Source organism: Palaemon carinicauda, chromosome 3, assembly GCF_036898095.1.
Source record: "Palaemon carinicauda isolate YSFRI2023 chromosome 3, ASM3689809v2, whole genome shotgun sequence".
In the NCBI taxonomy this organism is placed as follows: domain Eukaryota; kingdom Metazoa; phylum Arthropoda; class Malacostraca; order Decapoda; family Palaemonidae; genus Palaemon; species Palaemon carinicauda.
The window spans coordinates 82,993,760-83,015,310 of record NC_090727.1 but is presented as its reverse complement, the minus strand read 5'-3'; the positions used below and the strand labels follow the sequence as shown (position 1 = coordinate 83,015,310).

The 21,551-nt window shown below is 42.9% G+C and overlaps 1 long non-coding RNA gene across 2 annotated transcripts in view; it reads right to left on the bottom strand.

Moving 5' to 3' along the window:
- LOC137638357 (uncharacterized) overlaps positions 1-21,103 on the bottom strand; it is a 1,259,132-nt gene extending 1,238,029 nt beyond the window's left edge. For both annotated transcript variants that reach the window (XR_011044104.1, XR_011044105.1), the window contains exon 1: positions 20,955-21,103. This is a non-coding gene — a long non-coding RNA (uncharacterized lncRNA). The remainder of the gene's footprint in view (positions 1-20,954) is intronic.
- Positions 21,104-21,551: the final 448 nt, after the last annotated feature.

Sequence of the window (21,551 nt, the reverse complement as noted above, 5' to 3'; positions counted from 1 at the left end):
AATGAACTGTTCTAGGAGAAAGAGGAAGTATTGAAGCTTCTTTTCGAAGGGGAACCATGAAAGCCAGAGGCATTTCAATAACCGTAAGCACTTGCAAGGCAGTCAAGAGAAGTACCCTGCTTCAACTGAAACACAAGGACGAGTACGAAGTACCCTTATCGCAATTCAGTCCTGAGGAGTGTGAGGATTTTGTTCCAAAGAATGACCTTGGAGTGCCGGAAAGCTCTGCGCACTTAAAAAAAATTCACTTTGTCAGTGTAAAACTGAACAGAACAATGTGACAAGAGCCCTGTGACTTAACATTCCATTCTCTGACGTATAGGTGGACTTAGCAAGTCCAGCAATATTTGATCTAAGAAATAAACAGGTCTAACATTGTCTAACTTTGCTGAACAGATGAGAAGTGGATTTTTTGAATTGGTACTGTACTACACTGTATAGCCAATGACCGACCTCACAGCTAGGAGAGGAGAATGTCTTGCTCGCTATTCATTGCTCGCATCTGAGGTGTCACCTATCCACAAATTTCCTGGAAGTCTGACAAAAAAGGTGCAAGTATTAATTCTAGTACAGGATAGACTACTAGAAAGAACTGAAATACATACTGGAACAATTCTGTTGCTGATACTGTATGTACAGTACCATGTTCTTGGTATGTCCTTTAACTCTGGGTGGTATGTCAGGTTTGTTCTCAGTATATACAGCTCCCCTTGGTATGTACCTTTCTTACTGGAAGGCCCATTTTCTCTCTGTGTGAGGTGGGAGATTACAGTCGTGGAAAACTGCAATCAGCCACACCTACAATGACAACCAGATGTATGTATCCTAGATGTGAGCAGATTCCATGCAAGCTCGGAAAGCAGATAGTCATGGATTTTAGGAATGTCTAGAATCCTGCTGAAAAGAGTGTAATGTGTGTGCGTGTCGATGACCATGCACTAACAGGAGAGCATGCACTAATTGGAAAATGTGTTCCAACAGGAGAGCAAGGGTGTGCAGAAGCAGCAGGATGTGGTTCCCAAAGGATACGCATGAAAAGGTGTACGTAAATCCGAAGGAGAGTGAGCATGAATAGGGAGGCACTCACCAATAGGATATTCTTCCAGTTCTCAAGAATTTGCACTGCTGTACAGTATACACTATGGGCATTGCAAGCAAACAGTAGAGCGGTCACGATCTGAAGATCGCACGCCAGCATTAGAGCGAGCTAAGTGCGAAGATGTGACATATCAAGATCCAACGAGTGTACGCTGAATAGGGGGAAGCATACGCCAGTTGGGTAGTACTTGCCATCAAATGATCCCGCGCCAACATGTGAGTGCATATATAGATAGGAGCGTGCAAGCATGTAAATGCTTTAAGTCCAATAAATGCACACTAATTTGGGAGTGAGAGAACTCTGAAGAGCACATACTAGCACAAACAGGTGAGCACATCCCACTGATGTGATGGTGAGTGTACAATCAAGCACAGAAGAGTGGGAGCCATCAGCAGTGAGTGCACAAACAATAAAACATTAGGTCTGAAGATTATATGTAAATGTAAAGTGCCCTAGTGCATACAAGTGAAAGCCCGAGCAAACAGGTGAAGATTCTCATAGATTTCGTCATGATTCCCTCAGCAGATAAGTGGAAAACACTAGGCTTTTTATCAGTTGGAGACAGTGACTCCCTGGGAGAGCGAATGATATTCTTCCCATGCTTGCAAGAACTAGGCAAACTGAGTGTAGTACTGTAGAACGTGAGAAAATAGATGAGGTGACCTCCTGTAAGAGCCTGCACGCACACAGATGAGGTGGCACTCTAGTAAGATTACACATATGCATAGTACAGTGCTAATGGAGTGCGTGGTGATAGCACAATTAGCTCCACAATGTGGAGTCACTAGGACTCTTGGGAAACACTCTCTCTCCCACTAGGAGAGAAATGGTAGGAGTGATGTACAGTACTGTATAAGCAACTCATATTGACCGGTCTTATGGGAGCACTATATTTCATCTAGAAAAGGGAAAAGAAGGACAGACCCCTTTCTTTTCAACCGGTATGATGAAGTGACAGTGTGGCATAGGTGAAGGAATAACATTATAGTCTTCATCAATTATTGGTATGCAAGGATGTCCCACTTCCTCAGCTACAATAACATTGTCATCACCAGTCCTCCCTTGTGAGAGAATAAACATCAACAGAAGATGTACATTGGCAGATTAAACAAAACTGTCAGGTACACTTATTGGGAAAACTGTTCTCCTGTCTGGTCTTCAGCTGATGACTCTCATCTTAATTTGTTGGACTGAAACTTGTGGTCTATTAAATTCCATATTCCTAATACGGATATTAATCTATAGTAAAATCGTTCAGTTTGTTCGTTATGCTTGTTGTATAAGATTTATCATAATTCTGACAGTCCTTTGCATTCAGATCTTTCCAGATAGTACCATATTGCATGCAATAATCAGTATGCAGTTAAATAAAACAGTCATGCCTTCTCCACCATAAAGCTCAATACTACCCAGTATTCTAGAAGTTTTGAACAGGCTGAAATAAGACTCTCTTCATAGTTTATATATGACAGATCTCTTTTAATGCTGTAACTGACCTTAAAATATTTTATATCAATTATTAATTACTTCTTTTGTAGTTTATTTATATCTTTATTTCCTTTCCTACTTGGGCTATTTATCCCTGTTGGAACCTTTAGGCTTATAGCATCCTGTTTTCTAACCAGGGTTGAAGTTTGGCTAGTAATAATAATAATTATTATTATTTAGAAGAAAAAACAACAAAATTTAAACAGCCAGTTTGCAGCACCTGGAGTGCATCTGTACTCTCAGGCAGCAGAAAATAGTGGAGCTCAGTGGCCTGTCAGATAGGTCGGGTTTCCGTGATCACTATCACCTCATTAAAAGTTTTAACAACTGTACCCAGTTTCACTAGGAACATACTGCACTCATATTAAATGACAACGCTTTGCGTTCGTCTTGGAACAGACTCTTATTTTCAACCAATGTGATATACAAAAATGGAAAAATCTCTTTTACGGTTTTGTAAGTCAATATGTCACTTCAGTTTTGAGTTGTTTGCTAAAGGTATCACATAATACTGCGGTCGAGAAAGTCAACTTTATCTTTTCCCTATCTCAAATAGTGTTATTTTCCCTATAGTGATTTCTTTGTGATATTTACTGGTAAACAAAAATTTTCAATTACTGTACTTAGTGCCTGAGACTATGATTGAATTTTATATTAAACACCAGTGTCAGGTATGTAGTTAAGTATGATATTGAATGTCATTTACTATCATTACTTAGGCCTAATTTTCTCTGAAATTATTTAGAGTGCTGTGTTGTCTGATAGATTGAGAATTCATGCCTTAAGCTGTGTTTTGACTACAGAATTATTTTGATGTTAGTATACAATATCATATAGTGAGTCTGGTTATTGTGAAAGGGTACAGTAGGGTGAAGCCGAACTCCTTCGAATCAAAGTAAGGCCAGACCACCTGTTGTTGCATTAAGCTGTGGTAAGTTAGGCTTGGGCTGTGGCACCCTAGCAGTACCAGCTGAACTCGGTTGAGTCCCTGGTTAGGCTGAAGGAACGTAGAGAGTAGAGGTCCCCTTTTTGTTTTGTTTCATTGTTGGTGTTGGCTACCCCCCAAAATTGGGGGAAGGGCCTTGGTATATGTATGTATGTATGTAAGCTAGTCTAAGAGGATTTCCTTGTCACTTGAGTAAATTTACAGAATGTTGTGTCCACTTTGGTGAAGCAATCAAGAAAGGGCAAAGCTCCCTAGCCTCGTTAAGTCCTTGCCCCCTTGGTTAGGTTAGATTTACAGCATGCTAGGTTAGGAGAGCTGGGGGTACCTTAGACGTAAAAGGCTAATAAAGGAAACCCCATACCAAATTTAAAGCAAGCTAGGTTAGTTCGGGAATAGGTCTTCCATCTCTAAACGCAATCATTTCCAATTGAAATGAAGGTCGAGAGTTGGTTCGCAAACAAGAAGGCATAGGGAAATTACAGTATACTCTTAAATCCAGAATACAGTAAAGCCTATTTTTTTATAAAAATGTATGTTTAGTTTTTCAGCAGAATTGTATATCAGTTAAAAATGCTTATTTCTCTTATTTTTGTGCTATTGGAACTACTTTGGCTTTCATTTATATCAGAAATACAGCATTACTGTACAGTACTGTAGTTTGTGCATCCCTTTGATAATACTGTACTGTAAATGTGTTACAGTTCATACCAAGAGAGGATATTGCATTTTATTTCTTTATTAAGGAGTCCTCTTGACTTAATCTAAATAGGAAAAACATACTAAAATCTACAAAAAAAATAATTCCCAAATATTTCCTCATAATCATCATCTCCTCCTACGTCTATTGACGCAAAGGGCCTCAAAATATTTGCTAGTGTATAATATTAGTCTGAAAAAAAAAAAAAACAGATGTGGGTCCCAATCAGAATTAGTTCTTTAGCAATGCATTGTGAGCATAAAAATCAGACACTATTTAGCTTTTTCAAACAGAATTTTGTACGCAAGAATAATGCTGAATCTTACAGTATTTGGTACGTTTCAAGTACAGTGAGCCCTCGCTACTTCGCGGTTCGACCATCGCGGATTCACGACTTCGCGGACTTTTTTCACTACGCATGTATATATTATAAAAGAAATATATCGCATCTTTTCCATGAATCTTTTGTATGTATACGTAGTACTGCATCCAATAATATTCTTTGTTGCAAAAATCACATCACGAATAAGCGTACATATCCTACAACAAAACAAGCGTAAAATAACGTACGTAAACCATGTATAGTACCTTGTACATTAAAGGGTAGTTTGTTAACAGTACTACGTAAAGGGAAGGTTTTAAAAGTCTGAATATACATGTTAAATAAATACGTAAATATGGTGTCCCTACTTCGCGGATTTTCAGCTATCGCGGCCGGGTTTGGAACCTATCTACCGCGATAAACGAGGGTTCACTGTATATCCAATCAACTATGGTTCTGGAATCTGGTACAACTCCAGAGAACTGGTTTCAGTTGACAGCGATGTCATGTTTAGTACGGATGTTCGATTTATGCTCTATTGACTCTTTCCAGATTGGATTTATGGATTTGGGCTACATAGCCTAGCACAGGGGTTTGTAAGCGCATTCAGCGTCAAAGTGCAACTGGAGGAAAACCGTGCAGTTACACTAGGAAGCAAGAGTTGAAAGAGGTTTGATAGTAAGATGTAAAAAAAAAAAAAAAAAGACCGGAGGAACACAGGTAAAGTAGGAGGAATGAACTTTTTTCCATGATGAATTTTACATTAAATTTAATTATTAAAAGCCACAGGTTATTAATTATTGCATGGCAACCAGTTTCATGTACAGAAATTGCTTTTAGTTCTATAGTGGGTTTCAGTGAATTTTACAGCAAACTTCAGGAATATCTTCCCAACGCAAACAAAAAAAAAAAAAAAAAAGAAAAAAAAAAAAGAACAGGACTTCACACCGCAGGAAGGTAAATCACCATTGGCTATTTCTTATTCTGTACATGGTACAAGTAATAAATCTATCTTAACCCTTTTACCCCCAGCTTATTTGGAAATTTCCAACCCTTAACCCCCAGGGGGTTATTTTTTCCCCAGCACATTTTGCAGTGTATTTTTTTTTTAAATTGCTCTAACAGCCTTAATTTTTGTCATAGAGAGGTCAGGTTGGTCTCATTCTCTTGGAAAATGCCCGAATTCTCTCAAAAAATTATCAAAAATATGAAAAAAAAAATTTATAGCATTTTTTTGCAAGGACGTACCGGTACGTCCATGGGGGTAAAGGGATGGCTTTTGTGAAACTTACCAGTACATCCTTTGTGGGTAAAAGGGTTAAGTGCATAAGTGGTTTATAGACAGTGTTTTTGTGAAACAAAGTCACTGGAGAGATAAGAGAATAGAAGTGACTCAAAGGGGGAATGGGGAACCCTTAAGAGATTAATTTGGACCTGGTGCCCTGTCTATTCCCCCACGTGTAAACCTCAATCTCCTACTGTGGGCCTCCAATTTCACTGTCCTTCAAAGGGGTATCTTTGAAAATGATATTTTAATTATAAAATAAATTTTTGAATATACTTACCCGGTGAATATATATAGCTGCAACTCTGTTGCTCGACAGACAAAAAACTGTAAAAAACTCGCCATCGATCGCTATACAGGTTGCGGGTGTGCCCATCAGCGCCAACTGTCGGCCAGATACCATACTCAATGTAAACAAAGACTCAATTTCTTCTCATCCCACTGCGTCTCTATTGGGGAGGAAGGGAGGGTCGTTTAATTTACATATTCACCGGGTAAGTATATTCAAAAATTTATTTTATAATTAAAATATCATTTTTAAATATTTAACTTAGCCGGTGAATATATATAGCTGATTCACACCCAGGGTGGTGGGTAGAGACCAGTTAAATATTTTTACATCTTATGAGCTAAGAGTTTTTATTTCATTTTAGAAGTTATCAAAATAACAAAAACAAAATAAATAGGTACCTGGTAAGGAAGTCGACTTAGCCGATTACTCTGCCTTATAAGTACGTCTTCCTTACGGAGCCTCGCGATCCTCTTAGGATGCTGACAGACCCCTAGGAGCTGAAGTATCAAGGGCTGCAACCCATACAACAGGACCTCATCAAACCCCTAATCTGGGCGCTCTCAAGAAATGACTTTGACCACCCGCCAAATCAACCAGGATGCGAAAGGCTTCTTAGCCTTCCGGACAACCCATAAAAAACAACATTAAAAACATTTCAAGGGACAGATTAAAAGGATATGGAATTAGGGAATTGTAGTGGTTGAGCCCTCACCCACTACTGCACTCGCGGCTACGAATGGTCCCAGTGTGTAGCAGTTCTCGTAAAGAGACTAGACATCTTTCAAGTAAAATGACGCGAACACTGACTTGCTTCTCCAATAGGTTGCGTCCATTATACTTTGCAGAGATCTATTTTGCTTAAAGGCCACGGAAGTTGCTACAGCTCTAACTTCGTGCGTCTTCACCTTAAGCAAAGTTCGGTCTTCCTCACTCAGATGCGAATGAGCTTCTCATATTAACAATCTGATAAAGTATGACCAAGCATTCTTTGACATAGGCAAGGATGGTTTCTTAACTGAACACCATAAAGCTTCAGATTGGCCTCGTAAAGGTTTAGTACGCTTTAAATAGAACTTAAGAGCTCTAACAGGGCATAAGACTCTTTCTAGTTCATTGCCTACGATCTCCGATAAGCTGGGAATATCGAAAGATTTAGGCCAAGGCCGAGAAGGCAGCTCATTTTTGGCTAGAACAAGTGGCTTTTTCCGACGAAAATCCGATGTTCTTGCTGAAGGCATGAATCTCACTGACTCTTTTAGCCGAGGCTAAGCATACCAGGAAAAGAGTCTTAAGAGTGAGATCTTTCAGGGAGGCTGATTGTAACGGCTCCAACCTGTCTGACATGAGGAATCTTAGTACCACGTCTAAATTCCATCCAGGGGTAGCCAAACGACGCTCCTTGGTGGTCTCAAAAGACTTAAGGAGGTCTTGCAGATCTTTATTGTTGGAAAGATCTAAGCCTCTATGCCGGAAGACCGATGCCAACATGCTTCTGTAGCCCTTGATAGTGGGAGCTGAAAGGGATCGTCCTTTTCTCAGGTATAAGAGAAAATCAGCTATTTGAGCTACAGAGGTACTGGTCGAGGATACAGAAACTGACTTGCACCAGTCTCGGAAGACTTCCCACTTCGATTGGTAGACTCTAATGGTAGACGCTCTCCTTGCTCTAGCAATCGCACTGGCTGCCTCCTTCGAAAAGCCTCTAGCTCTCGAGAGTCTTTCGATAGTCTGAAGGCAGTCAGACGAAGAGCGTGGAGGCTTTGGTGTACAGTACCTTCTTTACGTGTGGCTGACGTAGAAGGTCTACCCTTAGAGGAAGACTTCTGGGAACGTCTACTAACCATTGAAGTACCTCGGTGAACCATTCTCTCGCGGGCCAGAGGGGAGCAACTAACGTCAACCTTGTCCCTTCGTGAGAGGCGAACTTCTGCAGTACCTTGTTGACAATCTTGAACGGTGGGAATGCGTAGAGATCCAGATGTGACCAATCTAGGAGGAAGGCATCTATATGTATTGCTGCTGGGTCCGGGACTGGGGAGCAATAGATTGGAAGCCTCTTGGTCAGCGAGGTTGCAAAGAGATCTATGGTTGGTTGACCCCAAGTGGCCCAAAGTCTCTTGCACACATCCTTGTGGAGGGTCCATTCGGTTGGAATTACTTGCCCTTTCCGACTGAGACAATCTGCTATGACATTCAAGTCGCCTTGGATGAACCTCGTTACTAGGGAGATGTCTTGACCTTTTGACCAGATGAGCAGGTCCCTTGCGATCTCGTACAACGTCAGTGAGTGGGTACCTCCTTGTTTGGAGATGTACGCCAAGGCCGTGGTGTTGTCCGAGTTTACTTCCACCACTTTGCCTCGAAGGAGATACTCAAAGCTTTTCAAGGCCAGATGAACTGCCAACAGCTCCTTGCAGTTGATATGCATGCTCCTCTGACACGAGTTCCACAGACCTGAGCATTCCCGACCGTCCGGTGTCGCGCCCCAGCCCAAGTCCGATGCGTCCGAGAAGAGAACGTGGTGGGGAGTCTGAACAGCCAGGGGAAGACCCTCTCTTAGGTTGATATTGTCCTTCCACCAAGTCAGACAAGACTTTATCTTTCCGGAAATTGGGATCGAGACCGCTTCTAGCGTCTTGTCCTTTTTCCATTGAAAAGCCAGATGGTATTGAAGGGGACGGAGGTGTAGTCTTCCTAGTGATACAAACTGTTCCAGGGATGACAGCGTCCCTACCAGACTCATCCACAGCCTGACTGAGCAGCGTTCCTTCTTCAGCATCTTCTGGATGGATAGCAGGGCTTGATCTATTCTGGGGGCTGATCGTCTTGTTGTTCAGCAACGTCCTCATCAGATAGTTCCTCATCCGAAAACTGATGAGGAAACGGCAACGGAGTGGGCAACGTCTGGCTCGCTGAGTCCGGTCGCACTGGTGCATGCGTGACGGAGCCGGACGCAACGTCATGGAACTGCTGCACAGTCTGTGAACTGTCAACAACCATGGGTGCGCGAGGACGCACAGCGTCCACCCGAGACTGTCTAGACCGTCTGGGTTGTGCAGTCAACACCATACCGGGTTGCGGAGGTTGACGCACCGCGTCAAAACAAGTCACCTCTGATGGTTGTTGAACGTCCTGAACGTCAACAACCACCTCCGAGCGTCGCTTAACGTCAACGTGCGGCTGGCAACCCACACTGGGTCGCATCGGTGGAGGAACCACCTCAACTGGTAGACGCGAGAAGGTTACCTCAGCGTCAACAGGACGCACAACCGACCGCTTGGAAGGTTGTAGGCCAGAAGGTTCAGCAGCAACCTTCTCCGCATTAAAGTCCTCCATCAAGGACGCAAGCTTGGACTGCATGTCTTGCAGCAAATCCCATTTAGGGTCTACGGGAGCAGGTGCGGCAACAGACGGGGTTAGCGACTGAGGCGGTACCGCTTTCCATCCCTGAAAGCCTTGTTTATGCATGACATAATTGTACAGCAAAACTTCAAAGGCTCGAAAACACTGTGAAGTTGACCTGTAAAATCTTGGAGCGTCTCCTGGCCAGGCGCCAGGGAGAGTCTACGAGATTTGAGAAGTCTATCTGGGCAGAGGCAGGAACTCCCAAGCCGAGAACTTCTCTCGTGTCATATCAGACTTTCGCTCTATAAGCCAGTTTAAAAGAAGGGAAAGCAAAGGCTGTATCCCCCAAACTCCTCCTGGTGATAAACCAGTCGCCTAGCAAACGTAAAGCTCTCTAGGAGAGCGAGAGAGCACTAGCTTATAAACAACGGCTTCGAAGTAGCTAGGCCTAGTGTAAGCTCTGACGTTTAGGCGAACGAGGAGCAGCAGTTACAAAAAGATCCGGACAAAGATCCTTAAAAATCAGCATGATTTAATTAAAGTCCATAGAGGGCTAAGCAGCTTTAGGCTCCTCTCCGTCTGACAGAGTCCTCAAGGGAATATCAGTAGGAGGGGGAACAGCAACTTCCTCATCTAAAGGAACCTTGTCCGATAATAGCTGAGTCTCAAGCAAGGGAGAGACCTACCGTGGTGGCAATGCTTTACAAGCAGAGTCCACACACACTGGTGCATTAGTAGCGGACCAGGACGCAACGTCATGTAACTGCTTGACAGTCTGTGAACTGTCAACAACAACAGGTGCGAGAGACCAGGACGCAACGTCATGTAACTGCTTGACAGTCTGTGAACTATCAACAACAACAGGTGCGTGAGGACGCACAGCGTCCACTCGAGACTGCTTTGGCTGCCTAGACTGAGCAGTCAAAACAACTCTAGAATGCGGAGGTTGACGCACAGCGTCAAAACAAGTCAACTCCGATTGTTAGCGAACGTCCTGAACGTCAACAGGAGCATCAGCAAGTGGCCTAACGTCCAAATGTGGCTGAAAATCCACACGAGACCGCATCGAGTGTGGTTCTAAACAACCTGACTGGCGTGACTTAGCTACGCCAACGTCAACAGAATGCACAAAGGAACGTTAGGTTGGCTGAAAGCCAGGATCTCGATGAGATAAACGGCTAGGCTCAACGGACTAATCGGCAGAATAGTCTTCCATAAGGGAGGCAAGCATATTCTGCATGTCTTGCCGTACAACCCATTTAGGATCAACGGAAATGGTTGCGGTAAGAGACGAGGGTAACGTCTGTGACCGCAACACTTTGCCAACAAAAAAGACTCGGAGTCTGTGTTACGCTTTTGTTAGGCGGCGAGCAGTTTTCCAATGACTGCATAGGGTCAGAGCTGTCCTAATGGCTGCAACCAGGACGCTGGACCTGTCCTGAAAGGACCGACTTTCGCTTAAGGGCCTCGAAACCTTGTTTCAGGTTTCTTATGCGAAAAGCCTTCGGATGACAAGGAGAAAATTGTCTCTCTCGCCTTATGGTAGGGGAGATCTTGGTAAGATACACCCGATACCATAGAGGGAAACGTCTGTTCGCTGATCAAGGCCTCTCGAACCCATAAGTCGTACGACATTACTTCTCCCCTGGGCTTGGGAGCTTGCAAGAGGTCCCGGACTAGGTGAACGACAGGCACGAACAGACGAACCCTCGGACGCAACACTGTAACACTTTGCGCAATATCACTTTATCACTACGATTTTCTGTTTTGCACTTATTTCACTGAAATCGAAACTTTTACTGATTTCTACCTGAAGCACGCAATTCTACCCTCATCAAAAGGTAGTAAATGCGAAATCAGTCGTATAATGCAAGCACATTAATACCAGCAAAAAAACAGTAAACATCTTTTAAGATAAAAAAAAAAATTCAGTGGTTGGGGAAGAGAATAAACACTAGTTCATTCAAAACTACGTTTTCAATCTCTCACCGTACATTGCCTGGGGACGAGAATAAAACTAAAAACGTTTTATCCTTTCTCCCCGTACAGAGACTAGGGACGAGAGTAACTCGAGAACAACGTTACCCGCTTGAACGGAACGTTTTCTCTCCTCTCTCTCCCTCCGTCTCTATCTCTCTCTCTCTTTCTCTCTTGATTTCGCACCTAAGAGAAGAGCCCAATTACGTTTCGTCAAAAAAACATGTTATTTGACCAAAGGAAAAAACTGAAAGGTTTTTCAATTAAAAAGTTCCTTTAAAATAGAATTTAAAACATTTAAGCTTTGAAAGAAGAATGAACAAAACGTCAGAATCGATTTACTCTTTCTGCAAAGTGAAACCGTGATACAGTACTCTCTCTCTCTCTATCGTAACGATAGAGCGCAAACTGCGTAGCATAAATAAACTAAACGTTAGTTCATCTTTGAAAACAGTACGAAGACTATTCAAAGAAATTCTTTCATAAAATATTTCATTTAAAAAGTTTTAAATCATTAGCTCTTTAAAAGCTATTTACGATTGAAAGGGCTCAACGTTGTTTAACTTCGGTTTCCAAGTTAGGACCGCCTACTCTCAGGAAAGGTCGCATATAAACAAAACATTAAAAATTTATTTTTTATGTTTATTATAAATGGAAAGTTAATCGAAGAGGCCTAATAAAGGCGGTGAGATATAAAATATATAGAGGAAAATCTATAATTAATTTATAACGTGATAAGATACTGTAATTACTAAAAGCCTAAACACACTTCCGTCTAAGGGAAGGGTCGGCCATTTAAAAGTCAAAGAAAGTCCATACTCTCTTTGTCACCAAAAATAAAATCTATCCAAAACGAGTTCAAGATTTAAGATGAAGATAAAACACCTGCACTGCGAAAGCTCAAACCAAAATGAAGTACTTCACAAAATATGTTGAGAAAACTCCAGGTTCTACAGCGAGTAAAAGTACGTCTTGTCGACACGTCGACAGAGAAAAAATTGAGTCTTTGTTTACATTGAGTATGGTATCTGGCCGACAGTTGGCGCTGATGGGCACACCCGCAACCTGTATAGCGATCGCTGGCGAGTTTTTTACAGTTTTTTGTCTGTCGAGCAACAGAGTTGCAGCTATATATATTCACCGGCTAAGTTAAATATTTAAAACTTCGTCTTTCCAAATGAAATGAAGGTCAAATCCGTTCAAAACAAACAAATATACGGAGAAATCTAGCCATAGTCTATAAAGAAAATCTATCAACCCGATCAGGAATGCATCCGACACCCAAAGATAAAGTTAGGCTAGGTAACTTTACCTACTTTAGGGACTGGTCCTATCACGCAGGGAAACCCTACTTTCTATAGGACCTACAAATCCGTTTATCGTCACCATTCTCATGTATTTTGCATATGACACTACATAGCGAGTGTTTTTTGTCAAATCCACATTATTGAAACACTTAAGAGAACAAAAAGTCTTCAGTATTTCCCTATTTTTCATTATAATAGAACCAATTATCAATATGTACTGATAATGTGGTGGTTAAAGAGGGCGTAACACCCCTTAACCGTTAAGCAAGAACAATGATTTAGGTTAGGTTAGTAAATCCGTAAATTCCATAAAAATGTTATTTTCATTAGTAAAATAAATTTTTTAATATACTTACCCGATAATCATGTAGCTGTCAACTCTGTTGCCGACAGAAATCTACGGTCGGGATACGCCAGCGATCGCTATACAGGTGGGGGTGAACACCACAGCGCCATCTGTGGTCAGGTACTCCAGTACTTCTTGTCAACACCACCTCAATTTTTTCCTCGGTCCACTGGTTCTCTATGGGGAGGAAGGGTGGGTCAATTAAATCATGATTATCGGGTAAGTATATTCAAAAATTTATTTTACTAATGAAAATAACATTTTTCAATATTAATCTTACCCGATAATCATGTAGCTGATTCACACCCAGGGTGGTGGGTGGAGACCAGCATATATGTTAACAAAGAAGCTAAGTATCCCGTATTTTATTTTATTAGTTATTCAAAAATAATATAAAATAAATAAGTACCTGGTAAGGAAGACGACTTGAACCATTACTCTGCCTTTATTAAGTACGTCTTCCTTACTGAGCGTAGCGGTCCTCTTAGGATGCTGAACGACTCTTAGGTGCTGAAGTATAAAGGGCTGCAACCCATACTAAAGGACCTCATCACAACCTTTAACCTCGGCGCTTCTCAAGAAAGAATTGACCACCCGCCAAATCAACAAGGATGTGGAAGGCTTCTTAGCCGACCGTACAACCCATAAAAAGTATTCAAGAGAAAGGTTAAAAAGGTTATGGGATTATGGGAATGTAGTGGCTGAGCCCCCGCCTACTACTGCATTCGTTGCTACGAATGGTCCCAGGGTGTAGCAGTTCTCGTAAAGAGACTGAACATCTTTGAGATAGAATGATGCGAACACTGACTTGCTTCTCCAATAGGTTGCATCCATAATACTCTGCAGAGAACGGTTCTGTTTGAGGGCCACTGAAGTAGCCACAGCTCTCACTTCATGTGTCCTTACCTTCAGCAAAGCAAGGTCTTCTTCCTTCAGATGAGAATGTGCTTCCCTAATCAGGAGCCTGAATAGGTAAGAAACTGAGTTCTTAGACCTTGGAAGAGAAGGCTTCTTGATAGCACACCAAAAGGCTTCTGATTGTCCTCGTAAAGGTTATGACCTTTTTAGATAGTACCTAAGAGCTCTAACTGGGCAAAGTACTCTCTCCAGTTCGTCCCCCACCAAGTTGGACAGGCTTGGGATCTCGAACGACTTAGGCCAAGGACGTGAAGGAAGCTCGTTTTTAGCAAAAAACCGAGCTGCAAGGAACATGTAGCCGTTTCAGATGTGAAAACTATGTTCCTGCTGAAGGCGTGGATCTCACTTACTCTTTTAGCTGTTGTCAAGCACACGAGGAAAAGAGTTTTCAATGTGAGGTCCTTAAAAGAGGCTGATTGGAGAGGTTCAAATCTTGATGACATAAGGAACCTTAGGACCACGTCTAGATTCCAGCCTGGAGTGGACAACCGACGTTCCTTTGAGGTCTTAAAAGACCTAAGGAGGTCCTGTAGATCTTTGTTGGTGGAAAGATCCAAGCCTCTGTGGCGGAAAACCGCTGCCAACATACTTCTGTAACCCTTAATCGTAGGAGCTGAAAGGGATCTTACGTTCCTTAGATGTAACAGGAAGTCAGCAATCTGGGTTACAGTGGTACTGGATGAGGAAACTGCATTGGCCTTGTACCAGCTTCGGAAGACTTCCCCTTTAGACTGATAGACTCTGAGAGTGGATGTCCTCCTTGCTCTGGCAATCGCTCTGGCTGCCTCCTTCGAAAAGCCCCTAGCTCTTGAGAGTCTTTCGAAAGACTGAAGGCAGTCAGACGAAGAGCGTGGAGGTTTGGATGTACCTTCTTTACGTGAGGTAGACGTAGAAGGTCCACTCCTAGAGGAAGAGTCCTGGGAATGTCGACCAGCCATTGCAGTACCTCTATGAACCATTCTCTCGCGGGCCAGAGCGGAGCCAACCAACGTCAGCCGTGTCCCTTTGCGAGAGGCGAACTTCTGAAGTACCCTGTTGACAATCTTGAACGGCGGGAATGCATACAGGTCGAGATGGGACCAATCCAGCAGAAAAGCATCCACGTGAACTGCTGCTGGGTCTGGAATCGGAGAACAATACAACGGGAGCCTCTAGGTTATCGAGGTAGCGAACAGATCTATGGTTGGCTGACCCCACAGGGCCCAAAGTCTGCTGCAAACATTCTTGTGAAGGGTCCACTCTGTGGGGATGACCTGACCCTTCCGGCTAAGGCGATCTGCCATGACATTCATATCGCCCTGAATGAACCTCGTTACCAGCGTGAGCTTTCGATCTTTTAACCAGATGAGGAGGTCCCTTGCGATCTAGAACAACTTTCACGAATGAGTCCCTCCCTGCTTGGAGATGTAAGCCAAGGCTGTGGTGTTGTCAGAGTCCACCTCCACCACCTTGTTAAGCTGGAGGGTCTTGAAGTTTATCAAGGCCAGATGAACCGCCAACAGCTCCTTGCAAAAGATGTGAAGTGTCCTTAGCTCCTGATTCCATGTTCCCGAGCATTCCTGTCCGTCCAAAGTCGCACCCCAGCCCGTGTCTGATGCGTCAGAGAAGAGACGGCGGTCGGGTTTCTGAACAGCCAAAGGTAGACTTCCTTGAGAAGAAAGCTGTTCTTTCACCACGTGAGAGTAGACCTCCTCTCTTCGGAAACAGGAACTGAGATCGTCTCTAGCGTCATGTCCTTAATCCAGTGAGCCGCTAGATGATACTGAAGGGGGCGGAGGTGGGGTCTCCCTAACTCGATGAACAGGGCCAGCGATGAAAGTGTCCCTGTTAGACTCATCCACTACCTGACTGAGCATCGGTTCCTTCTCAGCATGCTCTGGATGCAAACTAGGGCTTAGTAGATCTTTGGGGCCGACGGAAAAGCCCGAAAAGCTCGACTCTGAAGATCCATACCCAGGTAGACAATGGTCTGGGATGGGACGAGCTGGGACTCCTTAAAATTGACCAGGAGGCCCAGTTCCTTGGTCAGATCCATAGTCCATCTGAGAATCTCCAGACAGCGACGACTTGTGGGAGCTCTTAAAAGCTAGTCGTCTGACGGAGCCGGACACAAGATCATGGTACTGATGCACAGTCTGTGAACTGTCAACCATGGGGAAGCGAGGAAGTACAGTGACAACCCGAAGCTGTCTAGACTGTCTGGGTCGTACAGACAACTCCTTATCGGGTTGCTGAGGTTGCCGCACTGCGTCACAACAAGTCACTTCTGCTGGTTGTTGAACGTCTTCCCAGTGACACACTGACTCCGTAAACAAAAAATCCTCTAACAAGGACTAAGCTTGGACTGCATGTCTTGCAACACAGCTCAAGGTCTATGGGAGCAGGTGTGGTAACAGACGGGGTTAGCGACTGAAGTGGAACCATTACCTTCCCTGGAAGCATGTTATGCTTAAATAAAAGTCCATAGGAGGCTACGCAGCTAAAGGCTCCTCTTCAAATGACAGAGTCCTCAAGGGAATATCAGAAGGAGGGAGAATAGCACTTTCTCATCTACAGGAACCATATCCGAGAAAAGCTAAGTTCTCTCAGTGAGGGTTTCACTGGTGCAAAAGCAGCAGACTAGAAGGCAACGTTATGAAACTGCTTGACAGTCTAGTGAGTTGGCAACAACCAAAGATGTGTGACTGAGAAGCATGCGGTAAGGTATGCAGAGCATGCTGTATGCAGAGCATGCTGTATGTAGAGCATGCTGTAAGGTAAGCAGAGCATGTTGCATGGCGTGCGGCTTATGCTGCATGGGATGAGGCTCATGCTGCATGGGATGAGGCTCATGCTGCATGGTATGAGGCTCATGCTGCATGGGATGAGGCTCAAGCTGCAAGGGAAGAGGCTTATGCCGCATGCGTTGAGGAGGATGCCGCATAGTATGATGCTCCTGCCTCATGGGTTGAGGCGGTTGCCGCATAGCATGAGGCTCCTGCCTCATGGTTTGAGGAGGATGCCGCATAGCATGAGGCTCCTCATAGCATGAGACTCCTGCCTCATGGGTTGAGGAGGATGCCGCATAGCATGAGGCTCCTGCCTCATGGGTTGAGGAGGATGCCGCATAGCATGAGGCTGCCTCATGGGTAGAGGAGGATGTCGCATAGCATGAGGCTCCTGCCTCATGGGTTGAGGAGGATGCCTCATGGGTTGAGGAGGATGCCGCATAGCATGAGGCTCCTGCCTCATGGTTTGAGGAGGATGCCGCATAGCATGAGGCTCCTGTGAGGTTCCTGCCTCAAGAGTTGCGTCTGCCTCAAGGGTTGAGGAGGTAGCTGCGCAGAGAGAGGCTCATGCTGTGAAGAATGCGGTTGCTGCATGCGTTGAGGCGGCTGCCTCATAGCATGAGGTTCCTCAAGAGTTGAGGCTCTTGCCTCAAGAGTTGAGGTTCTTGCCTCAAGAGTGGAGGTGGCTGCCGCAAGAGTTGAGGTTGCTGCCTCAAGGATGGTGGAGGTTGCCGCAACGCAAGAGGTTGCTGCATAGCGTTGGTATCTGGCAACTCCCAATGCGGCAGCTCACGCGTGGAGGTAGGTTGAGGAACCTCAACATCATACGTCTGGCAGGGTGGACTGCGCAGAGGTGGAGTTGAGGTTGCTGCCTCGAGGATGGTGGAGGTTGTCGCACCGCAAGAGGTTGTTGCCTCGAGGATGGAGGAGGTAGTCGCAACGCATGAGGCTCCTACCTCAAGGGTAGAGGAGGTTGCTGCAAAGCATAAGGCTCCTGCCTCAAGTGTTGAGGAGGTTGCCGCGTGGCAAGAGGCTCCTGCCTCAAGGAAAGTGGAGGTTGCTGCACAGAGCTGGTATCTGGCAACTCCCAATGCGGCAGCTCACGCATGGAGGTAGCTTGAGGAACCTCAACATCATACGTCTGGCAGGCTGGACTGCGTAGAGGTGGAGGAGCGCTCGCAGGAGGAGGTGTGTTAACCTTCTCTGCCTGAAACTCCTGCATCAACACCGCAAGCTGAGACTGCATTGTCTGCAGCATAGACCACTAGAGTTTAAGAAAGACAACAACAAACGGAGCTACTGTCCGTTGAGACTGAGGGTCTAAAACAGCTGGTGCGGCAACAGACGGAGCTACTGCCTGTTGCGATACCACCTTGCCTCTCTGGGAGGTGTGCAGTTGTCGTACTGCAGCAAGTCCGAACTGACCCAGTGCTAATGGCTACACCTAGGAGTTGGACTTGCGCGGAAGGGACCGACTTGCACTTAAAAGCTGTAAGATTTGGTCCATGGTTTCTGCGAGAAACCTCTTCCGCAGACGAGGAATAAAAGGGCTCTCTCGTCTTTGTGTGGGTGGGGTGATCACGTCGGCAACGTGTGTAGATACACCCGAAACCACGGAGGGAAACGTCTGTTCGTCGATCAAGGCCTGCTGAACCCATAAGTCCTTCGACATTACTTCTCCCCTGGGCTTGGGAGCTTGTAAGAGGTCCCAGACTAGGCGAACAACTGGCACGAACAGACGAACCCTCGAACGCAACACTGTAACACTTTGCGCTTATCACTTTATCACTTTTGATTTTCTGTTTGCACTTATTTCACTGAACTCGAAACTTTAAGTGGTTTGTACCTGAAACACGCAATTCTATCCTTCCTTAAAAGTTAGTAATTGCGAAAACAGAATTACAATGTAACAGAAAAATATAATGAAAGATAAATAATTCAGTGGCTGGAAAGAGACTAAACACTAGATCAAATAAACTACGTTTAAAATCTCTCACCGCATAAAGCTTGAGAACAAGAATAAAACTCTAGAAACGTTTACCTTCTTCCCCTTAAGAGACTAGGGAGAAGAGCAAAAACGATAACAACGTTACTCGCTTGAACGAAACGTTTATCCTCCTCTCTCTCCCTCCGTCTCTATCTCTCTCTCTCTCTCTTGACTTAGAACCTGAGAGATGAGCCCAATCATATATATCGTTAAAACATATTATTGTTAAAGGAAAAAAACTGAAAGATTTCCCAAAGAAAAAGTTCCTTTATTAGAATTAAAACCATTAAGCTAAGAAAGAATGAACAAAACGCTAGAATCGGTTTACTCTTACTGCAACATGACACCGTGAAAATTCTCTCTCTATCGTAACGATAGAGCGCAAGTTGAACGTTCTGAACGTCAACAACTGCAGAGACAAAACAAAACGTTAGTTCAACTTTGAAAACAGTACGAGACTATCAAAGAAATTCTTTCAAAAACATTAAAATAGCATAATATGTTAACAGGTAAAAACGAAATGACGGGCTTAATGTTAATTAACTTCGGTACCAAGAAAAGACCGCCTACTATTAGGAAAGGTCGAATATAAACAAATATAAAAATTAATTTTAATAGGTTTATAATAAAAGGAAGTTAATCGAAGAGGCCTATAAAAGGCGGAGAGATATAAAATAAATCTATAACTTTTGTTAAGCAAAATTAAGAAAGAGAGTCTATACTCTCTTAGACACCAACACTTCCGTCTAAGGGAAGGGTCGGCCATTTAAAAGTGAAAGAGAGTTCATACTCTCTTCGTCACCATAATTAATCAAATTAATTCCAAAAGCTAGCTAAGCTAATGATAAAACTTCCTGAATAGCGAAAGCTAAACTCTAGAGCAAATACATCACCAAATCGTGAGCAAAAACTCCAGAATCAACAGCGTATCCATGTAGGTCTAGCCGGAGGCACGACAGAGGAAAAATTGAGGTGGTGTTGACAAGAAGTACTGGAGTACCTGACCACAGATGGCGCTGTGGTGTTCACCCCCACCTGTATAGCGATCGCTGGCGTATCCCGACCGTAGATTTCTGTCGGCAACAGAGTTGACAGCTACATGATTATCGGGTAAGATTAATATTGAAAACTATATCGTCAACATTGGTCATCACAAAAGACGTGATTAACGATGACGGCTTCCATTATTAAGGGAAGATTAACAATTAAACTATTTTTTCAACAACACAACAGAACATCTCCGGGAAAAGTTGGAGGGGTGTATGTATGATAGCGGCCACTTGTATGTATGATGACAGCTGACTAAGAATACAGCAATGTAAGGGGGAGGGGGGGTATTAGGTAAGTAGGTAAGGACACGGCTTGTAGGTTCGGTTAGCGGGGGAGAGTTTAGTTTAGTTGGTGTCCATATTTGATGCTCGTTGGAGGAACTGGCCGCTGCTATACAAAGGCTCCACGTTGCATAAGTCAATTGAAAAGAAAAGATCATGTAAATATAAAATACCTAACCGGTGGAACCGTATATATTTACCTAAAAGAGAATATTTTGATAAAAATTTACCTATTTTGAAACGAACAAATCATACGAAAATTAAAGTTTTAAATACAAATTCAATTATTTTCTTAAATAAAGATCACAGAAATTATATAGTTTTATATCTAAATTTAATCTTTTTCTAAAATAAAAACTACAATTTGAAAATTTACCATAAGTTTTCAAAAAGGCCTACAGCATTTTCAACTTGTCCCTAGCCTAGGTAGACCTGATACATGATTCTACGAAAATGTTTGTCAAAACAAATAAAATATATGTCAAATTAATAGGAATAATAGAGATAATTAATTATGTTTCCACCAGACCTACATGTATAGCATTTGCAACATGTCCATTACTTAGGTAGGCCTGATACATGATCTTATCTGAGAGATTCTCTAAATAAATGAATTACAGGTATGAAATACATAAATTAATATGATTAATAAATAAAACCAAATTGTTTCCACATACATTTACATACATTTGCAACTTGTCCATAGCCTAAGTAGGCCTTATACATGGTCTTATCAGCAAGATTACCCAAAATAAATAAATTACAGATACAAAATAAATCAAGGAAGAGGAATGATACAGAAAAATAATTTCAGAATATGAATACGGCAAAAGGAAAAAAACTCACCACATATATATCCCTCTAATGGCTCGATGAAACTTTGGCTCTTCTATGGTCATTATTCAATAGTTAATTTCTCTTTTTATATTACATCCACGAAAGATAGTCCTTTAGACCTAACTTTCATAGTCTACGCAGAAAAAATAACTTTTGGCTTGACTGCTTTACGCAAAACAAAACAATAACAAAACTTCTTCTTTGCTAGAAAAAATAAGTAATGAGGTTAACTACTTTACAAAAATAAAGAAAAAACTTCTTTACAAAACCAATTATAATGTTTATCTATTTAGAAAAAAAATAATAATATGGGCTATTGGGCTTCTTCTTCAAAAATTAATAGATAAGAATTTTTGCTTTTTTAATCTTAATTGTCCATTACTTCTCATACACCAGTTTATTTCTTCCATTTCCTCACTGTTTCAAATTTAGCAATTGTGAAAAATAACATTAAAATTCATACTCAACATAGATATAATTAACAGTTATTAGGGTGTTTAACCTTATAGGCCTACATCATGATTAGCGTATGGCTATGTTCATACTTACAATTAGAAATGCCTATTTAAATCGACTTTGCCAAACACTGATTTCATTTACTTTAAG